This window comes from Leucoraja erinacea, chromosome 4 (genome assembly GCF_028641065.1).
Source record: "Leucoraja erinacea ecotype New England chromosome 4, Leri_hhj_1, whole genome shotgun sequence".
NCBI lineage: Eukaryota > Metazoa > Chordata > Chondrichthyes > Rajiformes > Rajidae > Leucoraja > Leucoraja erinaceus.
Window position 1 is genome coordinate 60,825,891 of NC_073380.1, and position 25,666 is coordinate 60,851,556.

Below are 25,666 nucleotides of genomic sequence, written 5' to 3' on the forward strand. Positions count from 1 at the left end.
GGCTATTGCCTTCGCAAAATGCTATAAGGCATGAGATAATTCCCAAAATGGCTCATTTTTACAGGGCCAATAACGTGCAGCCTGCATAGTTTCTCGTTAGAGAGGACTTATGTAGCAAGTTGAAGACTTGCAGGGGGAATTTAAGGTGGCTGCGGGGGTGAAGTACCATTCTATGTGGGTAAAGCTCCAGTATTCCGGCGGGTTTTTCACCATGTATTCAAGGAACAGGAAGCGCCGTTGAAGCTCCGGAAAGGAGCATTCGGGAGTTACTAGCTGGCCTCGCAAGAACAGCTGGTTGAACCAGGCTTGCAGTAATGGCAGGCGTGACCTGTCCAGTGAGCCCCGCTGAGGCTCCGAAGGAGCAGCTGGCCAAAGGAGCAGCCTGTTGATTCCAGGCTGGGAGAAACTGACAGCGCGGTCGGCACAGTCAGCTCCAGCAAAGGCTTCAAAAAAGGCAGAAGGCCGCAGGAGTAGCCTGTCGAGGCAGGCTCGGAGTTATGGCAGGCGTGGCTTGTTCAGTGAGCAGAAGGGGTCGAAGGAGCGGACTGTCAAACCAGGCTGGGAATAACTGGTAGCGTGACCTGCACAATAAAGCTCCAGCAAGGCTCTAAAGAGGCTGTAGGCCGAAGAAGTAGTCTGTCCCATTGAGCTCAGAAATGCTGGCAGGTGTGCCTTGCACAGCAATATCGCTTTTGAGCTCTGGAAACGAGCTGTTTGATAAGTGTGGGGCTGAAGATGTGGTCAGACAGGGTCTGCAATGGAACTTCGCTGAAGCTCCAACAAGCAGGTCGACCTGGGCTTAGAGACGCTGGCAGGTAAGGTCTCTTTATTAACCTCCGTAAAACTCCGAAATGGAGCAGTCTGTTACCCCGGGTTTGGATTTACTGGCAGCATGGGCTGTCTAGTACCTTTCACTGTCTCTGGAGAAGATCAGGTTGATGCAGAGACATTGGCAGGGTGCCTTGCATAGCAACCTCTAAGTTCCAAGTAGGAACAGCTTGGCTACCCTGGTTCAGGATAGACCATCTCGGAACTGGCTGGCCATATGGAACATATTGACCAGGGAAGTACTGCCTCAACATCTGTGATTGAGGTTATCAGGCTGCTCAGTAGAGTGAGGTAGTTTGAGGTTTCCCTCAACACATTATTTCAGCTCAGTTAGTAGAGTTGCCAGTTCATTGGAAACATCTTTGCCATCCTCTCTGGGATAGGTAGCTACCTGCAGAAAGCCGGTCTGGCATGTAGCATTTTTTATCTGACCTGCAGGTTCATGTTGTGAATAAAAAATATATATATAATAATCTGTAGGCTCTCAATACCAGTATTCCTGATTGAGTGGCTCATCGAAGAGTGTGTTGCGCACACTGGCGACTGAGACAGGTGGTTTCAGTCAGAGGACAGCGGAGCAATTCCTGGTTCAGGGTTGCATTATGCTCTTTTTCCACTCTGAGGAAGAAGAAGGCTGAGGATTTGTGGTGACTCTGACAGTCAAGAGTTGACAAGGAACTTGTATTCCCACATCAAGTGGATGTTGTGTTTCTGCTCTAGTCATAAGGATCTGATTATATGTCATGAGTGACATAAATAAATAGATAAATGCATCTTCCGTGGCAAGAGAAGCCAAATATGTTCCGTCTGTACGGTCTAGAGGAAACGATGATTCTCCAAGTGGAATCGGAGACGTGTCACTAAGGATGAGTAGTCTGCCCAAAACAAGAGGGGTATATTTCTGATATTTCTCAAGATTGCAGAAACGTGGAGCATGCCAAATCAGGTTAGGATTTACCTAGTCTGATCATGTGTTTGGTTACCCAGTTTAAGATGGATGATTGGCTTTCAGCAATTTAGCTGATTCAGAGGATTAAGGCCTCAATCGATCTTGAAGATGCATACTTTGCCATATCTACACACGAGAGGCACAGATATATCTGGTGTTTTGATAACAAAGCCAGTGGTAGAAAGTTTAGGCTCTACCTGGGGGTTGTCTTCAGGCCCAGGCTATTTACAAAATTCTAAAGCTAATGCTGCCCTACTCAGATCGAAAGGGCATTGTGTCATGGAGTTAACTGACGACATACAAAATTTGTAGCTGATAAAACTCAGGGGTTTTATCAGTAGATGCCTCTTATGATATTAAGAATGAGGCAACATGAAATTTAATAGTGCCAACTTTGCCTACTTATTCAGGGTGTCCATCGTAAAGGCAGCTGAAAAAAGCTCCTATTTACTCGAAGTCACGAGTGTTGGCTAGTTCAGCCTTTTTCTCAGGCAGCTAGCTCTGCACGATTGTATGGGAAGTTTGTGAACAAGACATGTGAGCTACTTTTAAACGGAAGTAGCAGAGGTTTGTGTTTCTTTCAGTTTGGGCTTAGAGAAACGATTATGTTATAGCACAATTGACGCTGCTTGTGCTACTTTGTCATTCTCTGTAGTACCATAAGTGGGACAATATATGATCAGTTATTCACCCGCTGTGGACTAACGTTATGCAAGGTGTCTTTTATATGACCACTAAAAGCCTAGACTCATAGTACTGTGGAATGTAAATTATTATGCAGATATTCATCTACTGTATTCATAATGGGAGCAGTATCTTTTAAGTTGATTATGCTTTTAGCAACTGATTTCAGCACAAACAACACAGTCTTTACTCAATCTCTGGCTCAGTCTCTGGGTCATAACTGACATGAGGGTAGCTTGTTATGGGAATGATCTCATAAAGCAAAACGGGCATGGTTGCGTACAATTTGGAGTTGACAGCATACCTACCAGATCGGAGATTGGGGGTGTTATTATGTATACAGGTACACTGAGCTTGCTAGTACCTATGAGATGAAGGATAGTTTTCGTCATTGTTATTTAATAGTTTCTCAAGAGATTGCTGATGGCTCATTAGCAGACAAATGAATGGATATTCCCATTTGATCATCTTCTTGCAACAGCAGGAGGCTTACAGAGTGTGCTTTCAGAAGTTATAAAATTTGGTTGAATATGCCTAGATGTTTGCAGATAGAATTCTGAACAGTGTTGCATGAGTTATTGGCTAAGTCAAAGCCAATTGGGACTGTGGTCCGATTCAGGGCAATGGCCTTGTATGCAAATTAGCATCATGTTGTTAATAACTTGTGTCTTTCTACCATTTATGGTTTAATCTGTTTAAGTGTTTCACACACAGATTGGGTTACTACATGAAACCACAGAGCTTTGAAGGCTTCACGTAGTCACTCACGTGACTTCAAAATAAAATAGAAAGATTAAACAAAAACTTACCGTTTGAAGTTTGATCTTTATTATATGAGAAGTTGAAGTGAGGGATTACGTGCCCTCCACTCCCAACCCTGAATCTCATAAAGATCATTTGGTAACTCACGGTTATTAATCTTTCTATAGTTTAAGTTTTGTGCAAGTGGTCTGTGGTTCATACAGTTGCTCTGAAGATTGACGCGCATGCGGGCTGGCGGGCTCTTCACGTATTCCCTCACTTCAACTTCTCATAAAATAAAGATCAAACTTCAAATGGTAAGTTTTCGTTTAATCTTTCTACTTTTTGTTACATTTGTTAAATACAGGAAGGAAAATTGCACAGGCTCAAAAAGATGCATTCTAAGACACCATTAGTGTTCAATGAGTAAATTGCAGATTCTATAAATCATATTACAGGACTCTATTTTGTGTGCCTGCATAATGTCTGTATAATGAAGGGCTTTAGTGCAGCCTATGATTAATAGAGGTGCTTTGTTGTGTTTTCTCATGTTAAAGGAATTATAATTGCAAGTTTCTGTTCTTTGTTTTGAGAAGAAAACATAGAAAACAAAAATCTGCAGATGTTGGATATCAGAAATAGAAGGAAAATGTGAAATTGCTGCAGGCCGGATGATGCCTTTGGAGAACTTTCAATTGGCTTCTGTGTGTTTCTTGTAATTTCAATGTTTACTAACGGCAATACTTCGGCTTAATAATACTGTAAAAATAGCTAATAGAATTCTAGGTTTCATTTCTAGAGATACAAATATACATGGAATTGATATGCCAATGTGAAAATTCAACAATAATTAGCGTGGATGCAGTAATGTAGAAGCTTACTGGTAGAAAAGTACAGAGCCTTCAGAAAGAGATTCGTTATGATGTTGTCCACTTTGACTATTTGAAAAATTGAACCTATTTTTAAAGTAACTTATTTTATGTCATGTTATAAAAAGTGCCTAAAAAGATGAAAGAACAACAGTTAATGGAAATAAACTGTTTCTGTTAATCAATAAATTGATAAACTAGAGTTTGCAGATAAATGGATGAAGCCCAGGAATTCCATTGCAAAGTATTTCAGCATCACTTGATTAAAGTTGCACTTTTCATGGCTTGCGAGATAATTGTTTCTAGATAATTTCACATTGCCCTTTAAATTTGAGCAAGCATTTTTAGGGGCTGTGTCATTCTCCCATCGATTGCAGCATACTCTGCTTGTGTAATTATGCAGAATCTGCATTCCCTTTTGGAACATTGCAGGAGAAATGGGATCACATGGTCTCGAGATCGATTTATCACAACTCATAACTACATTCTATTCATAAGATAGACACAAAATGCTGAAGTAGAGCTAATAGGACTTGATGTTTCAATCCCTGTAATAAATCGGCACTTGGTATTTGCAGTGGGATTAGTGGTGAAAGGTAGGTACGTCATCGGGGTCATCAGGTGGGCATCCTCTTTCTTTGACGTTTCATTGATAAGCCCACAACATCTCCAGAGGGCTCAACGGTGATACCTGGCGTCCCAGTCACACCACCCTCAATTCCATACACTCCTGTCTTCATCTTGCAGCCCAATTGTTATCTCTCCTTTTGACCCAAATCCAATTGCTGATTTTTTTACTGCAGAATTTAATAATGATTTGCTTGATTGTTGGAGGGTGCGACCCCTCACCCCCATTTTCCTAATAGCCTGGTCATAGATGTAGCAACAAATCCCCTGCATCTCACTTCGACAGGGAAAATCTTGGTATTCCAGCCATTCTGGGCAGCTTCAGTTGCCAGTTCAGAGTACTTGGTCTTTTTCCTCTTATAAGCTTCTTCAACACCATCTTCCCATGGAATTGTCAATTCCACAACGTATGCCAACTTGGCTGTTGTGGACCACAGGACCATGTCTGGCCGGTGTGTTGTAGCCACAATGTCTGGGGGAAACACAAGCTTTTATTCTAAGTCCACTTCCATTTTCCAATCCTGTGCAGGCTGCAAATGCTTGCATCCTTTCATGTTATCTGGTGCTCGGGAGGTTGACCTGCTGGTACAAATGCTGTGAAATGGACATTTCCTGCCGATGTTTGTGGGGAAGCATTTGCGATCTTACGCCTCTGTCAGGATTGATGCCAGCTGTCTGGGAACTTGGTTATGCCACCAAGTGTAACACCCTTGGCTGAGGCTCATAGTGCATCCTGTTAAAATGTGCCTTAGTGATGCAGGTGCCTGGCAAAGGGAGCAAGCAGGGTCTTCTCTGAACCACTGCTTCAGGTTCTTGGGTGATGGTAGAACATCATAAGTGGCTTTGATGACAAAACTTAGCCGAGATCCTTCCATTTGCCAGATCACGCCAGCTGAGTTTTCTCTTTTCCAGGCTCTACCAGTTAGTCCATTGGCCCTGCTTGGCCATTGATACGGCCTTCGCGTGTCACTCTACCTCCTCCCGTCTTCTCACCTCCTCCACCACGAGCCGTCTCTTCTGCACTGATGTTGCCTTGTGCCATTGAGGAGCTTTTGGGATGAGCCCGAGCCCGGCTCTCCCCGTATTGGACTTTGCCAACCACATCCCGGAAATGAAGAGCAGACTTAGCATTCTGAACGGCATCAGATGGGGTCCACTTCCTCCCTATTGCCACACTGTGGGCTGTTGTTCGAATAACAGTATCTTCAGATTCAGTGAGGGTCATGACCAACCTTGCTTTAGTGCATTTGAAATCCTGCAATGGGTAATTCCAATTTGCCACTCCCGTACAGTCCGACAGCATTTGAGCATCGTGGAGTTCCAAGCCACTGTTTCACATGTTTGCTGATCATTCTTTCCAGCTTTTCCACTTTGTTGATGGGGATTTCATACATAGTTAAAGGCCACATGATTCTTGGTAGTATGCCAAATTAGAAGCACCACAGCTTGAGTTTTCCTGGTAGCAAGATCTTGTTCATGCGAGCTATGTGCGTGATGGTATCCTTTTTAAGTTGTTCAAACTGCTCGGTGTCCTTGAGCTTTGCATCATACCACCGGCCCAAACTCTTCACTGGCACTTCTGAAACAGTTGGAACAGGTATTCCGTCAGTATGAAATCTTTGATCCTTGACTTGACCTTTAACAATGGAGATGCTTCTGCACTTGCTGGGTTTAATCTTCATCCTTGCCCATGTGATGTTTTGATGAAGTTTTTCCAGAAGTCTCTTGGTGCAGGGGATAGTTGTTGTTAGTGTTGTTATATCGTCCATATAGGCTCGTATAGTTGGCAATCGCTGACCACACTGTAGCCGTTTTCCTCCCACAACCTATTTTGATGCTCTGATAATGAGCTCCATTGCCATAGTGAAGGTCAATGGGGAGATGGTGCACCCCGCCATGATGCCTACTTCCAGTGGTGGCTGTGGTAAAGTCTGATGTTGTGAGACAAAATTGCAGATTCTGGAAGTAATTTTTTTTACCAGATTTGTTATTATTGCAGGCACCTAAAGCAGTCCACAGTAGTGAATGAGGAACTGATCCATGGGCGTTGGCCAGGTCGAGGAACAAGACATGCAGATTCTTTCGTTCTTTCTTAGCAGTATGGATTTGATGCCATATGATGCTGGTATGTTCAAGGCATCCCGAGAAGCCTGCTATGCCAGCCTTTTGGATTGACGTATCAATGAAGTAACTCAGCGGCTCAGGCGGCATCATTGAGGAAAAAAATGGATAGGTGACATTTCGGGTCAGGACTCTTCTACTGAAGAAGGGGTCCTGACCTGAAACTTCATCTATCCATTTTCTCCATAGCTGCTGCCTCGACCCGCTGAGTTACTCCAGCACTTTTTGTTTATCTGTGGTTTAAAGCAGCATCTGCAGTTCCTCCCTACACAAGATTAAACCCTCCAAGCTGGTTACCAAACTTGCAGAACTGGGTCTCTGCGCATCCCTCTGCAATTGGATCCTCGACTTCCTCATTCACAGACCACAGTCTGTTCATATTGGTGGAAATGTGTCAGACTCGATAACAATCAGCACGGGAGAACCTCAAGGCTGCGTGCTCAGCCCCCTGCTGTACTCACTCTATACTCATGACTGCGTAGCCGGTCATAGTGCAAACTCCATCATCAATTTCGCTGATGACACCACTGTTGTGGGACGTATCACTGATGGGGATGAGTCAGAGTATAGAAGAGAGATCGAGCAACTGTCCATATGGTGCCAGCACAATAACCTGGCCCTCAACACCAGCAAAACCAAGGCACTGATTGTGGACTTTGGAAGGAGTAGGATGGGGACCCACAGTCCCGTTTATATCAACGGGTCGATGGTTGAAAGGGTCAAGAGCTTCAAATTCCTGGGCATGCACATCTCTGAAGATCTTTCCTGGTCCAAGAACACTGATGCAATTATCAACAAAGCACATCAGTGCCTCTACTTCCTGAGAAGATTACGGACAGTCGGTTTGTCAAGGAGGACTCTCTCTAACTTCTACAGGTGCACAGTAGAGAGCATGCGGACCGGTTGCATCGTGGCTTGGTTCGGCAACTTGAGCGCCCTGGAGAGGAAAAGACTACAAAAAGTAGTAAACACTGCCCAGTCCATCATCGGCTCTGACCTTCCTGCCATCGAGGGGATTTATCGCAGTCGCTGCCTCAAAAAGGCTGGCAGTATCATCAAAGACCCACATCATCGTGGCCACACACTCATTTCCTTGCTACCTTTGGGTAGAAGGTACAGGAGCCCGAAGACTGCAACGACCAGGTTCAGGAATAGCTACTTCCCCACAGCCATCATGCTATTAAACCTGACTCGGACAAAACTCTGAACATTAATAACCCATTATCTGTTATTTGCACTTTAGTAGTTTATTTATTCATGTGTGTATATATTTATATAATGGTATATGGACACACTGATCTGTTTTGTAGTCAATGCCTACTATGTTATGTTGTCCTGAAGCAAAGCAAGAATTTCATTGTCCTATCAGGGCCACATGACAATAAACTCACTTGAACTTGAATTGGGAGCTGTCCCTCAAGCCTGTGTGGAATTTACTTAGATCATGGTAAACAGATTATGGTTTGAACTCTGCATCCACAATAACCTTTCATCCCATGCAATCAGAAACGGGAGAATTGATCATGGGGAACAAGGAGATGGCAGACCAATTGAATAACTACTTTGGTTCTGTCTTCACTAAGGAAGACTTAAATAATCTGCCGGAAATAGCAGGGGACTGGGGGTCAAATGAGATGGAGGAACTGAGTGAAATCCAGGTTAGCCGGGAAGTGGTGTTAGGTAAATTGAATGGATTAAAGGCCGATAAATCCCAGGGCCAGATAGGCTGCATCCCAGAGTACTTAAGGAAGTAGCCCCAAAATAGTGGATGCATTAGTGATAATTTTTCAAAACTCTTTAGATTCTGGAGTAGTTCCTGAGGAATGGAGGGTAGCTAATGTAACCCCACTTTTTTAAAAAAGGGAAGGAGAGAGAAAACGGGGAATTACAGACCAGTTAGTCTAACATCGGTAGTGGGGAAACTGCTAGAGTCAGTTATTAAAGATGGGATAGCAGCACATTTGGAAAGTGGTGAAATCATTGGACAAAGTCAGCATGGATTTATGAAAGGTAAATCATGTCTGACGAATCTTATAGAATTTTTTTAGGATGTAACTAGTAGAGTGAATAAGGGAGAACCAGTGGATGTGTTATATCTGTACTTTCAGAAGGCTTTCGACAAGGTCCCACATAAGAGATTAGTATACAAACTTAAAGCACACAGTATTGGGGGTTCAGTATTGATGTGGATAGAGAACTGGCTGGCAGACAGGAAGCAAAGAGTAGGAGTAAACGGGTCCTTTTCACAATGGCAGGCAGTGACTAGTGGGGTACCGCAAGGCTCAGTGCTGGGACCCCAGCTATTTACAATATATATTAATGATTTGGACGAGGGAATTGAATGGAACATCTCCAGGTTTGCTGATGACACGAAGCTGGGGGGCAGTGTTAGCTGTGAGGAGGATGCTAGGAGACTGCAAGGTGACTTGGATAGGCTGGGTGAGTGGGAAAATGCATGGCAGATGCAGTATAATGTGGATAAATGTGAGGTTATCCACTTTGGTGGCAAAAACAAGAAAGTAGACTATTATCTGAATGGTTGCCGATTAGGAAAAGGGGAGATGCAACGAGACCTGGGTGTCATGGTACACCAGTCATTGAAATTAGGCATGCAGGTGCAGCAGGCAATGAAGAAAGAGAATGGTATGTTAGCATTCATAGCAAAAGGATTTGAGTATAGGAGTAGGGAGGTTCTACTGCAGTTGTACAGGGTCTAGGTGAGACCACACCTGGAGTATTGCATACAATTTTGGTCTCCTAATCTGAGGAAGGACATTCTTGCCATAGAGGGAGTACAGAGAAGGTACACCAGACTGATTCCTGGGATGTCGACTTTCATTTGAAGAAAGACTGGATAGACTCGACTTATACTCGCTAGAATTTAGAAGATTGAGGGGGGATCTTATAGAAACTTACAAAATTCTTAAGGGGTTGGACAGGCTAGATGCAGGAAGATTGTTCCCGATGTTGGGGAAGTCCAGAACAAGGGGTCACAGTTTAAGGATAAGCGGGAAATCTTTTAGGACTGAGATGAGAAAAACATTTTTTACACAGAGAGTGGTGAATCTCTGGAATTCCCTGCCACAGAATGTAGTTGAGGCCAGTTAATTGGCTATATTTAAGAGGGAGTTAGATGTGGCCTTTGTGGCTAAAGGGATCAGGGGGTATGGAGAGAAGGCAGGTACAGGATACTGAGTTGGATGATCAGCCATGATCATATTGAATGGCTGAATGGCCTACTCCTGCACCTATTTTCTATGTTTCTATGTATCCCTTGTTTATCATGTATCCAATTAAGGTTTAGAAATATTCTAAGATTCTGGCTCTACTGGCCTTTAAGAAGATCGAACACTAAATACCTTTTTAAGAGGAAAAAATAGCATTTTCTCTAAAATAGGCAACTCTTTATTTTTAAACTATGACCCCTAGCTCTAGTTTCACTCGCATAAGAAAAATCTTCTCCAGATGCATTCTGTCAAAACCCCTCAACATGTTACAATTCTGTTTCAAAATAGCTCACACTCTTCTGAAATCCAGTGCTTAACTTGTCCAAACTTTCCTTGTGTAGTAACCCCACCTATTTCAGTTATAATTTGGCAAACATTTTCTGAACTAATTCCAATACATTAACATCCTTCCTTAAAAATGGGATCACTACTAGATACATCTGGAGTAATATGTATAGTAGTGATCCCACACTGTATTTAGTTCCTCTTGCAATAAACAATAATATTCTGCTAGCTTTCCTAATGACTTGCACAACCTGCATACTTGTCTTGTGAAGTATGCACTTAGAAATGCAAATCATGGGCATTTCAGAGCTATGCAATCTCTTGCTGTTTAGATAATATGTTTTTATTTGATTTTTTTTTTTTCTGCCAAGATTTCATATTTCCCTCATAATGCTCCATTTGCGAGATCTATGCCTACTCAACATCTCCACATCCCTTTAATGGCTAGTTTTCACGGGGCGACTTGACGCAAGATGTAGCCAGAGTGGAGTGGTCGTGGTCTAGCACGATATCACACGATATAACGGGGGTAGAGTAAAGAGTTCCCACGGTACTCGGCAATTCTGTCATTTGTGCGAGTGACTTGCCCGTCTCCCGATCTTTCCCGAATGAACATCGTGGACTGTAGTGTAGTTAATCACGTGGCACAAATGATGTTACTTTGTTGTCACACACTATATTCGTTTTTTTCACCCGAGCTCTTTAATGAGCTGAAGAATAATCTGTTTTTTTAGACAAATGTTGTTTGGTGTGATGCACCTTCTCTCAATATGTGCAAGACGTCGTCTTTTTAATTTGTCAAATATGAATAAACACTGTATCTCACATTGACCGTGATGATTGTGTTATTTTATGATCTACTGAGAGGTGAAACTTTGTCTGAAGAAGGCTCTCGACCCGAAACGCCACCCGTTCCTTCTCTCCAGAGATGCTGCCTGTCCCGCTGAGTTGCTCCAAGCAACTGGTGTCTATCTTCAAAGGACTGACTAGGACTGCCTCTCTCTCTGTCTCTGTCTCTCCCTCCCTCTCTCTCACACAGGCATGAATGGATGAACTCCGCGGGCCAGGCAGCATCTACGGAGGGAAATGCACAGGCGACCCATTCTTCAGGCTGCCTTATGTCTCTTTCCCCCCCCTCACCCCAACTCCCACCCACACACACGAATGCTGGAGAAACTCAGCGGGCGCAGCGGGGCCGAAACGTTGTCTATTTCCTTCGTTCCATAGATGCTGCTGCACCCGCGGACTTTCTCCAGCATTCGCGTGTGTGGGTGGGAGTTGGGGGGGGGGGGGGGGGGGGGGGGGAGAGAGACATAAGGCAGCCTGAAGAATGGGTCGCCTGTCCATTTCCCTCCGTAAATGCTGCCTGGCCCGCGGAGTTCCTCCATTCATGCCTGTGTGAGAGGGAGATAGAGAGAGAGAGAGAGAGAGAGAGAGGCACACACAAGGTGGACGCGAAATCTCACCTGCCTGTTTCAGTGACAGACACCCACCGCCAGTAAATGAAGACACCCCCATCTGTCTCCCCCTCCTCTCCCTCGACTCCCCCACCTTTCCCTCCCAACTCCAGTCCTGTCCCGACCCCCTGGGAAACTGAAGGTTTCCCGCTGTAATTAAAGAGTTCCCACGGTAGACTGTAAAACTGGGACCCTGGTTCTGGACTCCCCCAACATCGGGAACATTCTTCCTCCATCTAGCCTGTTCAATCCCGTAGATACGATTAGACAGGTATCTAGTTATTTAATTCAATTAATGATTTCTATCGCCCAGCCTCTCATCTTTCAATCGGGTTCGGCCAGGAAGGAACTGCAGATGCTGGATTAAAACGAAGATAGACACAACATGTAGCTCAGCGGGGCAAGCAGCATATCAGAAGGGTCTCGACCCGAAATGTCACCCATTCCTTTTCCCTAAAGATGCTGCCTGCCGCCGAGTTACTCATTCTCTTTAAACCGGCATCTGCTGTTGCTTCCGACACATACACAAGAAATAAGCAACTTTTCGGGCCGAAACGTTGCCTATTTCCTTTGTTCCATAGATGCTGCTGCACCCGCTGAGTTTCTCCAGCATTTGTGTGTGTGGGTGGGGAGGGGGGGGGGGGGGGGGGGGGGGGGGGGGGGGGGGGTAGAGAGAGATAAGGCAGCCAGCCTGAGGAAAGGCTCGCCTGTCAATTTCCCTCCGTAGATGCTGCCTGGTCCGCGGAGTTCCTCCAGTTAGAAACTGCTTTCAGACAAAAAGAGACACACTGACATTAATGAAATGCTTGTTAGCTAGTTTTATTAGAAATGTATGTAAATAGCAAACTGGCTGGATTCACTCTATCCAACTTCCGGGTTCACCGTTCGCAGGAGTTCCCACGGTGACCGCAAGAGTTACTACGGATATCGCACTGGCCACTACGTTCATAAAATGTTGCAATGCTCAACCACAAGTGTACAAGTCACTCTTGGACAAATTCAAACATGTTTGAATTTTCTCCCGAGTACCCAAGTTACATGATTACCTGCCGTTAGCGCCACGGTGGTCCACGAATGCCGTACTGTTACCGCACGAGGTTCCCACGATGTTAAACTCTGGTTACCTCTTGCGTCAAGTCGCCCCGTGAAAAGGGGGTTTAAAGTGTTCTTACATCCACTTTGCAGCTTACTGTACTATCTTTATTATTCAGTAACTATACCTTTAATAACTTCATCTAAATAATAAAATGTGAAGGCACCAGCACTGATGTCTGTGACATGTCATTCATTACATCTTGACTACCAGAAAATTATGTTAATACCTGAATTCTGCTTCCTGTTAGCCAGTCATTTTTTTAAATTCATGTCAAAATTACCTTCTAGTACCTTCTAGACTGAACTTTCTATCCCCAAATAATCATTGAAAAGGACTGCACATTATCAATCTTCAGGAAATCCTATTGTAGGACATTTCCAAGTTACTCTGTATCCCGAAGGAGATGCTAACTCAACAATTTTAAAATTTGAGTTCAATGTATTTTTTCAACTAAGTGCATTAAAGGATTTGGCTCCAAGATGGAGAACAAAGTGGGATTTTGATTAAACCAATTCTCGTTGAATCGCTGAGCAAGTTTGAGGGAATGAATAAATGTCCTTTGTTTTTTTGTGATGCTTGAAACACCATATCCAACATCTTTACAGTGAGCATAAACAATGTTTAACATGCATCATCATTCAAATTTTACTCAATTTGTAATAATCTAGGATTTTATTGAATTTTATAATTATAAAACTTTACAATGAATGTTTTAAAAATCTTTAAGACAACCTTCTCTTGATTAAAGAGTGGAAATTGTTTAGTACGGGAATCTCTGAATAATTTAATTTAAAACATGTATTTACAACGTTTCTCACGTCTATCCTTTGTCCTCATTCCTCCAATCAGATTATTTGTAATAAACAAGCCTTCACCACAATCTTTGAACTGGCAGCATTACAGTCTTTCTCAGTCTCCATCCTTGCTTATGCTCTGTAATTTAAAACATGTTTGATTTTAATCTTTTTTTAGTTTTGATCGAAGGTCATCAACCTGAAACATTAACTATTTCAATTTCCATACATGCTGTCAAATCAGCTGAATGTTTGCTGTTTTTTTTTAAATTTTATTGCATTTACCAAATATCTTTAACATAGTAAAACAACCTTTAGTTTGTACTGTAATCTACAATGATTTGCATATTTACTCGTTAGCCTCTCTGTTCTTATGCCCCTTAAAGACTGTACCGATCAATGTATATTGCCTCTTCATTCTTCCTACCAAAATACAATAGCTTTCATCCTTATGAACATCTAACCAAAACGATTGTTCTTTTTACTCTTCCAAACACTCCCATTGTCTTAAATCCACAGAAGTATATTCAGCTCTGATTTCTACTTCTTTGTATTGGAAACATACTCAATAACAGCTGGTGATGGGAGTAATCCAGAGTTTTCTACCTTTTTAGGAGCTGTTCTATAATTTGCTGACAATAACTGTATTTCCGGAGATAGTGCTGACATTATAGTGAGGAAGTTATATCTTAGCTAGATATTGAAAAAGTGGTTTAAAACATCAATACACCAAAGGGATTAAGAGAGGTGCTGGTTTAAGAAAGAACTGCAGATGCTGGAAAAATTGAAGGTAGACAGAGCTGGAGAATGCTGGAGAAACTCAGCGGGCGAGGTAGCATCTATGGAGCGAAGGAATAGATGACGTTTCGGGTCCAGACCCTTCTTCAGACTGAAGAGAGATGCTGGAATAGGTTGGGTTCGTTACTGCATGAGTGCAAGATGAACTGTCTGTGGAATTGTCAAAGAACAGCATGATGAGCTGGAGAAGCAAACAAAGAATGGACCTCAAGTTCAGGAAAGTAACTGGATTTGGGAAGGGAAGCCATCGCATAAATGCTTGGCTCTGACTCCGACCGCACTCTTTTTCGTCACCTTACTCGCCATTCTTCTATGCCAGCTGCAGGACCCGGTTCCGGACTCACTCACTGCAGGACCCGGCGCCTGTCGCACTCATCGGCAGCCGGCTCGCCATGGTGGTTCCCCACCCGCGGACACAGCAGCCTCCGCCCACACTCCGCTCCTTCAGCTTTATTCTCCCTGCCTGTGATTGACAGCGGGCGCCAGAAGGGGCGTCGCCGTCCCGATAACAGACCAATAACTTTTTAAATATATCACAGATCTTTATAAAACTGAATGCACTTGCAGCATAGGAGAATGGCGAATTTAAAAACAACGCAAACAGGAAGAGGACAAGATGAGAGTAATAGTAATAGTATAGAAGATAGATAGATAGATAGATAGGAAGATAGAAAGAGAAAGATTTAGATATAGATAGAAGATAGATAGAAGACAGATTTCAGGTCGAGACCCTTCTTCAGATTTGGTTGGTTTCATTAATGATAGTTCTGAGTTTGTAACAAACATCTTAAGACTATAGTATGGGCATAAAACTAAGGAGACATTCATACCAGAGGTTGTGGAATTGATCTTAGCTCTGGCTGAGATGCCCGGAACGAGAGATGGTCCTTTGAGGAGAGAGATAAGAAGAAATGCCTTCACGCGCAGGGTGATGAATTCTTGGAATCAAGGTATACAGCGCCAGTATAGGAAAGTGCCATTGAGGTAAAATACTATTGACTGGCACATCATTTACGGGACCAAACGGCATAATCCTGCTGCTATTTCGCATGTTCACCTGTTCAATGTAATATTTGTGGATGATACTTCTTGGCTAAAATTGCAACTAAGTTTTCGCGTTCTTGCAGTGGCTCGAAGGTTGCAGTAGGGGGCCGCACACCAGATGGTGCACTCAAGCAGACACTGCTAAATAGCCACTCGGTTGCTGGAATGCCAGTTTGAAGTTGTAGCGTGACTTTATTTCGTGGGGTTCGGTCTTGCTTCATTAAGTAGAACATGCAACAAATTTGTTGACTGTTTAGGTCAGCTTGCGAAGATACTTCTTTATTGAAACCGATGGAAATAAGACGGCAGTTCTTCCACGTCAGAGATTACAGCCAGAAGTTCGAGGAAGAGAGAAGCAAAACTTCGCATTTGAGAACCTGAGTCTGGTGGACTTTAGACCGGGCAAAACTGCGTTGGATCTTTTACCTGTACACAGCCGCCCCCCCCTACAACTGTGGAACTTGGAGTTCAACTTCCGAATGTGAGTGTTGTGTGAAACAGCAAATTTGTGAACTAGTTTTGGGTTGTTTGCAGAGGCCGCACCCATGGTACTCCCGGTGCACAACTTAACCTATCTATGTAAGCAGCAATACGCATTTAGATGCACTGACACCTTGGCCGTGATTATTACACAAACATCCGAGAAGTTCACAATCTCTTAACTTTGTTTTGTTGACTGCTGTGCAGTTTTAGTTGGTGATTTATAATAGACATTTCGTTCGGTAGTGCTGCATAAATGTGGTTATAAATCTATAATGTAGATTTATAACCACATGTGGTTATTTGTTTACTGAGCCGCCAACACCGGGGCCTTAGAATCGCAATGAAATCAACATTTGGCAATGATACGCCTCCTGCCACCGGGTTCTCTGGACCCGGAACTGGTGCAGGGGCCTCGCGCTGGGAATGGGACTGTGGACGGGCGCGCGCCCAGTGCCTGCCAGAGAGCGTGTTCGTCATGCTCGTGCTGGGAGCGCCCCTAGATGGGAAATGAGCTGCACAGCCGAGGACTTTGGAAATGCAGAAGGGGAGCAGTGGACAGCCAAGTGGCAATAAGTTATTCGTCAAATGTAGATGGGAACTAACATCGTGAGCAAAATACATTTGAATGGTGAGTAACGCTTAATGTGCAGATAGACAATGTGCTGGAGTAACTCAGCGGGACAAGCAGCATCTCTGGAGAGAAGGAATGAATGGGTGATGTTTCGGGTCGAGACCCTTCTTCAGACCCATTCCATCTACCCAGAGAGATGCTGCCTGACCCGCTGAGTTATTCTAGCTTTTTGTGCCTATCTTCGGTGTAAACCAACATCTGCAGTTCCTTCCAACGCACAAGGCTTAATCAGAACCCGGTACTCTCGTGGATTTGTTTCTGTACGTAGTAAGGAGTTTAATAATGTATTTGGCACTTAGAAATTACAACCCGAATTCGGGCCACCTGAACGGTCTCAAGTTCCTATAAATTTGGGTGTCATATTAATGAAGATACAAAGTTTAGTTGGTGCAATCTGCCTCCTGATATAAAACAAGGCGGAAAAACTAAGTTTAAACAACTAAAAAACAAAATAAATATGTTGGATATATGGGGTGGGGAGAGGGGGGGGGGGTTAGAAATTGCTGAAAGAAAACTCAACAGGTCAGGCAACAGTTAGCATTTTAAGTCTAATCGACTTGACTTACACTTTCATTTGTGATTGTGGTGTGATCAAAGAATAAATGTCAATTCCCTAATTTGAAGTTCCACTTCATATGTGGAGTGCAAGCCATATGGTTGGTTTATATGAATGTCAGCATTTCAATTGCCTGCTGCTCTAAGCTATTTTGTTAAAGTGTTATCTTCTAATTTTGTAATATGCTGTTTCATAAGGTCATAAGTAGAATTAGTTCATTTGGCCCATCAAATCTACTCTGCCATTCAATCGTGGCTGATCTACCTCTCCCTCCACACCCCATTCTCCTGCCTTCTCCCCATAACCTCTGAAACCTGTACCAATCAAGAATCTATCTATCTGCCTTATAAATATCCACTGACTTGGCCTGCATGGCTTTCTGTGGCAAAGAATTCCACAGATTCACCACCCTCTGATTAAAGAAATGTCTCCTCATCTCCTTCCTAATAGATAATTCTTTAATTCTGAGGCTATGACCTAGACTCTCCCACTAGTGGAAACATCCTCTTATCCTATTTCAATGTAGAATTCCCTGGGAAGGACAATTCTACTTCTAAGTATTCCCTCCCAGTATATTTCAAAAGATAGTACGATGAACAGGGCAACACAGTGGCACAGCTGGCAAAACTGCTGCCGCACAGTGTCAGAGACCTTGGCCTTTGGTGTTGTTTGTGTGGAGTTTGCACGTTCTCCCTGTTACTGCGTGGGTTTCCTCCAGGTGGAGAGAAGGAATAAGTGACGTTTCGGGTTGAGCCCCTTCTTCAGACTGAAAACATTACCCATTCCTTCTCTCCAGAGATGCTGCCTGAGTTACTCCAGCATTTTGTGTCTACCTTCGATTTAAACCATCATCTGCAGTTCTTTCTTAAAATAATAGGTATCTAGATTAAACATTAGATTAATGTCTTCCAGAACTATTATATCTGCAATTATTTTATGAGTGTTTTTATCTGTCTTTTTCTTTTAGAATGCGGAAATTAGAAATGTATGAATGTGAATATTATCTATTACTTACATGGAAATATACCACAGAAAGTGAGTCATTTTGTATAAAAGTAGGCTGAAGGAACTCAGTGGGTCATGCAGCATCTGTGGAGGTAATGGACAGATGACATTTTGGGTTGGGTCCCTCCTTCGTTTTTTGCTCATGATTCCAGTAATTTCTTGTGAGTCATTGTGCTTGTGTTCCTTTTCTACTCGAGCTTCTACATGTCAGTGAAATACTACAATCCCTCTCTCTTCATTTGGTGGCCATCATCCCATGAAACACATCTATATACTTTGCCTCAACTTGTTTCTGAGGAAGGGTTCCGCTTTCTGAGTAATACAATGTCTTGTGAATTATTTCTTGTATTGATGTTCTTTGGATTTACCTTTCATCAAAAATGGAAACGCAACTATTTCTCAGTCAATTTCACAACTGCTATGATCCTCCTTTTGGTTACCTCTCCGGCTCCCATTCTTCCTCCACCCATCCGAAAATAAACAAGACATTGCCTGTTTGTCCATTCCTAATAAGAATAAGGGTTATTACATAATTCTATACCCTATTACACTCGCAAATGTCTCTATCTTTCTATAAAATTTCAACAAAAACTTTACACGTTGATTGCATCACACTGGGGATAACGTTTGATAAAGTCTAATTCCACCAGAAGCTGTGGAATTCTAATCCAGGTATTAAGAAATGTATTTAATTGGTTAAACAATAACACTTAACTGCACCATTTCGATTTGGAGGGTCACAAGCTTAATTCTGCGTGACTGGCAGCTGATGTGTGATGTTAGTTTTCAAGTCTTCCTGCAGCACTTTAAAAATAAATCAAGTTAATTGTTGGCATGTTAGATTGTTTCCCAGGTAGGTTGAGCGCTTGGCTCATGACACAGTCTCCAGTTTCTAAAGATAACCGACAGCCTATGGTGATCAGTAATTGGATTTTCTATGAGACAACATAGCCAAAAATGTGAGTTTGCTCCATAGTTAAAGAAAATGCAAAGAATAACTTTAATTTTGAGTGCCATGCATACTAGAATCATAAGGTCATAAATCATGGAAACAGCACCTTCAACCCAACTTGTCTATGCCGCACATGATGTCCGATCCAAGCAAGCCCCATTTCCTCACGTTTGGCTGATATCCATTTTAACCTTTCCTATCTATGTACGTCCAAATGTCTTTTAAATATTGTTATTGTACATGCCTCAAATATCTCCTCAGGCAGATTGTTTGATTAAACTCACCACTCCCATGTGAAAAAGGTGCCCCTCGAGTTCCTATCAAATCTTTTCCCTTCTCATATTAAACCTATGCCCTTTAGATCTTGATTCCCCTACTCTGGGGAAATAAAATCTGCGCGTTCACCCAATCTATATCCCCATATTGCTATAAGATCACCCCTCACCCTACTGCTCTCCAAGGAAGAAAGTTCTAGCCTGCACAACCTCTCCCTACAGCGCAGACCCTTGAGTCCTGGAAACATTCTCGTAATTTTTCTCTGCACTCTTTCAGCTTAATGGGTGAGCCCCTCCCATTGGTACGGTACGTTTGCATTTTTCAGCTTGAAATTGTGCAATATGGTGCATACTGTAGTGAGTCTTTTAACTTACACTTGAATGCAATATATATGCTTTAAATTGGATTGGAGCGTTTTTGAAAGGGGGGAGGCTGAGCGATCACTGATCACTGGCCTTGGGGGTACCCGGTGAGGGAGTGGAGCAACCGAGTGGGGAGAGGGTGTGGAAGAAGGGTGAGTCCCCTCCCAGGGTAGGAACTTTTTGAAATTTGATGTATTAATATCATGTTTTAGTGCACTGTAGAAGTATGATTTCAATCTTTTTTGTATGAAGTATTTTTAAGGCAACTTTTTAAGGGGTAACTTTATCCACACAAAGGGTGATGGGTGTATGGAGGTAGTTGAGGCAGGGACCATCCCAACATTTAAGAAAAAGTTAGACTGATACATGGATAGGACAGGTTTGGAGGTATGGACCAAAAGCAGGTAGTGTAGCTGGGACATGTTGGCGGGCGTGGGCAAGTTGCACCGAAGGGCCTGTTTTCACACTGTATCACTCTATGACCCCCCCCCCCCCCCCCCCCCCCCCCCCCCCCCTCCCCCCCCCCCCCCCCCCCCCCCCCCCCCCCCCCCCCCCCCCCCCCCCCCCCCCCCCCCCCCCCCCCCCCCCCCCCCCCCCCCCCCCCCCCCCCCCCCCCTCTCTCCCCCCCACTTTCAGGGATCTGTGTAGTTGTACTCCTAGACACGATCAGTGACTGCTGGTCCTTATGCGTGTTCCCATTTGAAGGTTGGCTGGATTGAAGTTGCTTGCCAGCCATTGAGCTGGACATCTTCCAACTGCCAAGAAAGCTGAAGAAACAAGGAAATGTAGATTCCGCTTAACCAAGGAAAGGCACTAAAAGAACTTCTTCAAAGTAGGCAGACCTTGAGGCGATTTTGCGTGGAGCAACAAAATATCAGAAACAAGGAAATTCCAGACTGGAAACATGACTGAAGAACAGTCCCTACTGTTCTGCGATCCATCTCTGTCAAGATTTATTTGTACAATTGGGCTGCTAAATGCTGGTTAGTCTCTAACTGAGTAAGACCTGGATTATTCCAGAGCCTCTGGCTCAGTCTGACATTGGGTTGAGATGAAATTTGTTAATCTATGGAATTGTATACCCAAAATACTAGCCAACAAGGGAAGATATTCTGGGTTAAATAATTAAATGAAGACTGAAGGTGGTTCGAATTTTTAAATACAGCTTTTACTTTTCTATTTTCTTCCTGATGATTGACATGGAAAACCCCAATGACATTTTCCAACTGTTTTCTGGGGCCATTCCTTACACCATAAAGAAAAGAACATGACTAACAAACATTGTCAAGGGTTTCCATATTAGTCACCAGCCTCAATCAATGGACATCTCCCCGCCTGGCAATAATTAATGAGTGAGACTCAATTTGTCACAGGGTCAGCCTCCCAAATATAGTAAGAACATTGGCAGTGTCATCAATGTGCATTACCTAGGAAACATTACAACTACAAGATCATTGTGTGCAAATGTTGGGTCTGAATATTTGGCCTATGATGATTGATATTTTGAAAGCTATTGAGGAACATATTACTGGATCACTGTCACTGGTTTATTTTCATTGAACTGGCTATATTTGCATGCCTACAGTTCAGGGCATCCGTTAAAATGTTAAGAAATTAAGCACAAATTAATTTTCCATCATAGAAATTGCAATTTTGCATTAATTATTTTGCTGGTCCAAATTTAATTATTTTGCAGTGGATGCTTTATATTTCTAGCAGTGGAGAGTACAGCTTTGCCATCTATCTTTTTCCCCAGTAAGAATATTTATAATGTACTTATATATGTTTAGTTTAAAACATTTGAAACTTTGTGCTTTTATTTGGAACTCTTTTCAACTGAGTATATTCCATTTAGAAATCTGTTCAGTCCCTCGCTACCACTTCCTGTCCTGTGGCACTCTTCCATGAAACCACAGGAGTTTAGTGAAGTGAATGAAATCCAGGGTAGAGCAAAGTAGAAAGCAATGTCCTTTCTTAAGAAACAGAATATATTTACTTACAAAATAATGAATGTTTACAGATGCAGTACAGAAAGACTGACTGAAGACCTTTAATTACAACCAGAAAAATCATTGACTTGAAACATTAACCCTGTTTCTCCTTCTAGTTCCACTATTTAACCTCCTGAGTACCATTGCCTGTTTTTGTGTCACATTTCCAGCATCTGCAGCTTTTTATTTTGTTTTTGGCTTCCTGGGGCCTTTCCAGATATCAATAATGAACTAGACAAAGCCTTTCTTTGTCATGCACACAAGCTGCCCGATTTGACAGCTTGAATTAATGGTGAATCGAATTTCACTTTACCTTAATTGGTACATGTGACAATAAACGGACCTTGAGACCTTGAAATTGGATTTTGTCACATTATACTTAAACCTTGTCGTAACTCTGCATACTTTATATTGGACTCAGGATAGACTGCAACTGTCACTTATTTGGGCAAATGGGTTAATTCTTTGAATGCCATTGTATTTTAGTTTTGGAGAAATCTCATGAAGATCAAATCCAAGTCCTCTTGTCCAGAAAAGTTGAAGAGTCATGCATTTTATAACCATTCTTGGATTATCTACTGTCTTAAAAAATATTCTCCTCTGTCTTGTCCATTTTTTCCACTTACCATCCCAGTTATATTGATATTTGATTACACATTGATATTGGATGAACATTTTCTGATTTTCACATGCACTTGTTGGAATAGAAGGCTGAAATAGCAACCTGGAATGGAATGACATATTGCTGGGCACAAGGAGATCTTAAGAAAAGTACAATTTTGTATATTTCCGGTTTTAATCATAATCATACTTTATTAGCCAAGTATGTTTTGCAACATACAAGGAATTTGATTTGCCATACAGTCATACCAATAAAAAGCAACAAAACACACAAAATACATTTTAACATAAACATCCTCCACAGTGACGCCTCCATATTCCTCACTGTGATGGAAGGCAAGAAAAAAGTTCAAGCTCTTCCCTTCTTTGTTCTCCCGCGATCGGGGCGATCTGAGGCTGCCACCGCTGACGGTGCTACCCAGTGGAAATGGCCAAATAGTGCATTTTTTGTTCTACCAAGTTCAGTTTTAGTTTAGTTTATTATTGTCATGTGTAGTGAAAAGCTTTTGTTACAAAATTGAAACTTGAGATCCAAAAACCAATGTAAATCAAAACAGAATTATTTCTGGGCTTCAAATGACTACATTTCCAGTGGGTTTGTTTTTTGGGGAAATCCACAAAATATAGGGGAATCTCTGGGGACTAAGTATCTAATCATCAAACAGTAGTTATTGCTTTTGTAATATCTGTCTTCCAAGGAAAGAAAATAATGGTTTCTTGTAAAATTAGGTCTGAAAAATTGGAATCATATTTTAATGTGTGGGGTTTGGGGGGTGGGGTTGTAGAGAATATGGCATTTTCTAAGTCTGCTTGTAGAATAGTATAGATTAGAGCGCAAATGTCAGGGACTGCCTCATAGATGTTGAGTTCCCTGAATTTATGTTACTCGGACTATAGAGAACAGCCTTTAAGGTTTAGAATTCTAATGTAACTTGTTGTGCAATTGGATCACTTTTGTGAGATGCCAGGCCCAACTCCCCACTAAGCTGTAATTCTTCATATTGAGTTAATTGACAGTTTTACTGATGACATGTATCTTAAAAGCTCCTCAAATTTACAATGTATATATTTTTGATTTATTGTTCAAATGAATAGTGTCTTACTATCTTCTGCATGTTTAAAAAAAATAATTTTGGGAATTAGAACACATTTTAAAGAGAGGCAACTTCTCCAGTTGTTCCATGATGGTATTAATTTAAGATTGAGGCTATGAGATTGAAGTGTGAAGTTAGATGCAATTCCTCATGCTAAGTGCTATTGGAGCATGTCAATAGATAAATGTTGCAAAGATTAAGAAAAAACAATGTGAGAATACGTTTTGGTGGTAGAAAGCACAGGGTATGAGCAGTCAAATATAACATGTCATATTTGGGCAGCACAGTGGCGCAGCGATAGAGAGCCAGAGTCCTATGTTCGAGTCTGACTATGGGTGTTGTCTGAGCGGACTCTGTACGTTTTCCTCGTGACCTTGTAGGTTTTCTCCGGGTGCACGGGTTTCCTCCCTCATTCCAAAGACGTGCATGTTTGTAGGTTAATTGTCTTTTGTAAATTGCCCCTAATGTGTATGATGCGAAAGTGGGATAACATAGAACTAGTGTATGGGTGATTGATGGTTGATGTGGACTCGTGGGCTGAATGACCAGTTTCCACGCTGTATCTCTCAACAAAACTAAACTTCAGTGAAAATGTATTTTAAGATTGGGGATTATGGGATAAGACACAGAAATTTATTTGTTTGTTATTTAATGTCATTCTATTCAATTTTCTCATCCAATTGGCTTGTTCAAATTTCATAAGGTGCAAAAGTTTAATAATGCCATCAGTGGTGCTTTCCAGCAGTTTCAATGGCAGGAGTATGTAAGTCTACATAGCCATTTTAAACACGAACAAAGGACTTTATGATAGAAGCAGTAGATGGACCTTTCATGCATATGTATGATTTTTAATATGCAGAGGCATACATTCGTGGTGTGGTAAAGTTCTCAGTAGTATTTGCACATAAAGGCAATTAGATTTCTCTTTTTAAAAGCCAAAATAAAAATATACATGAACATTTTACCTTTCTTATGTTTTCACAGATACATGGCACTTTTATGGTCTTTTGAGACTTTTGGATTCACACAATTAGTATTTTGGTGCTGTAATTCTTGATGAATAGAAAGCAAGACAGAACTGAACTTCCCTTATCCCCTAATCATTCCTTTATTCCGTTATCATGTATATATACACTGTAAATGGATCGATTGTGATTGTGTATTGGCTCTCTGCTGACTGGTTAGCATGCAAGAAAAACTTTTCCCTGTACCTCGGTCCATGTTACAATAAACTAAACTGACTGAACTGAACATTTCAGGATGAAAAACTACTGCCAAAGTGGCATTTTTATTATATTGGTGTAATAGCAGCCAATTTGGACACTGCCTTTAGAAAGGACAAACCAATACAACCAGTCATTGTGGCATTTTTTTATGACCTCTCAATTCAGCTATGGCAAACTACATATTTCAACATAATAATTTCAGTGTCTAAACTAAACTAAATGTCCTGGCGTAATGAAAGTTTCTTTCAGGCCTTTCTCCTCGAACTTGTAAATGTTGTCAAAAAGGATGTTTTATATTAAAGAGCTCGGCTAGTATATTTCAAAATAGCTGAAGTTCATTTGACTAATTTTGTTGATCTTGCGCAGAAAGTTTTAAGGAGAGAGGAATGGGTGACGCTTTGGGTCGAGAGCCATCTTCAAACTGAAGAAGGGTCTCGACCCAAAACGTCACCCATGCCTTTTCTCCAGAGTTGCTGCCTGTCCCGCTGAGTTACTCTAACATTTTGTGTCTGTCTCTGGTGCAATTCCTTGCTACACAATAACATTTTAACGTTAACAATTAAAAATATGGCAGTAACTTCTTGTATCCACGTGGATTATCAGCTATAGAAATCATGAAATTACTGTCCAGGTTTCAATGCTCACTGGCAGGTTTTATGTTGGAACCTCACCAAGGGGTCTGCTATGAAAATTCAGATCCTCTGTGAATAGATAGCACTAAATATGACCGAAAATCTTTTGGAGCTTTTTCATTTAAGTATAAGTACATTTTTAACTTGGTGTTTTGAATCTTAATTGCATCCAAACAACCTTCAAAGCATTGAACATTTAATTATTCAAGTGCATTCTTTGAAATATTAAAATTTCCAATGACATAGTTACCATTCAAAATCTTTTGAAAATGTTAGAGCAACTGCAAGCACAATGAATGACATTGCCTTTTGTTCTT

The 25,666-nt window shown here is 42.0% G+C and overlaps 1 protein-coding gene across 4 annotated transcripts in view; it reads left to right on the forward strand.

Moving 5' to 3' along the window:
* Nucleotides 1–25,666, forward strand: part of sgk3 (serum/glucocorticoid regulated kinase family member 3) — a 122,192-nt gene that overhangs the window by 15,938 nt on the left and 80,588 nt on the right. The window contains exon 1 of one of the 4 annotated variants that reach the window (XM_055634403.1): nucleotides 15,637–16,001. The exons of 2 other annotated variants lie outside the window; for them this stretch is intronic. The gene's annotated coding sequence lies outside the window, so the exon portion shown is untranslated. Of the gene's footprint in view, nucleotides 1–15,636; nucleotides 16,002–16,419; nucleotides 16,632–25,666 lie in introns of those variants that run through there. One more of the 4 variants, XM_055634405.1, reaches the window with a different exon arrangement.